Below are 783 nucleotides of genomic sequence, written 5' to 3' on the forward strand. Positions count from 1 at the left end.
TAAACTGATCCAAATATGTTCTGCAGGATTTAATTTTCGAAAACCTCTGTTTTTCTCCCTGTATGTTTACCTTTTTTCCATGTCCAAGATCTGGCGTAAGGCAAAGATAGTAGCAGTACCAAAACCTGGATAGAGCCCCACAGATCCCAAAAATTTTCGGGCTATTTCCTTCCTCTACCAGCTTCATAAAGTGCTAGAAAGAAAGACCCTCAACCGCATCTCCGCGCGTGTAGACCACAAGCAGGGTTCTGCCCTGAGTCATACTGAGGACAGATTTTGAACCTCGCACAGCACATAGAAGATGGCTACGACCGGAAACAAATCACAGGTGCGCCTTTTATCAACCTTACAGCCGCGTGTGACACCATTAACAATAATAAGATAATATCGAAAATATATAACAACACGAATGATTACGACTGGCGAAATTCACCCAGTGCCTGCTGCAAAACACACGCCACTTTGTTACAGTGCAGAGGGCGGACCTAGAAAAATGGACTACCCCTCACTTATGTGCAACATCTGCACCAGTGACCAGCTGATTAGTACAGGTGCTCGCCCCCTTATTTTACGCATATGATACAGTCATTGCTGCTCAGAGCAAAACTTTTGAAGAGGTAGAAAGAAAACTCACAATAGAGCGTGAGAATCTGACTAGTACGGCGTTAACCACCTCAAGCCAAAACCAGCAAAAAACCATATCTGCACTTTTCACCTACGCAGTAGAGAGACCAGGAGAAAACAATACCTGGAGGGGACAGCACCTCCCTGATTCATTGCGAA

Source organism: Schistocerca gregaria, chromosome 8, assembly GCF_023897955.1.
Source record: "Schistocerca gregaria isolate iqSchGreg1 chromosome 8, iqSchGreg1.2, whole genome shotgun sequence".
NCBI classification, from domain to species: domain Eukaryota; kingdom Metazoa; phylum Arthropoda; class Insecta; order Orthoptera; family Acrididae; genus Schistocerca; species Schistocerca gregaria.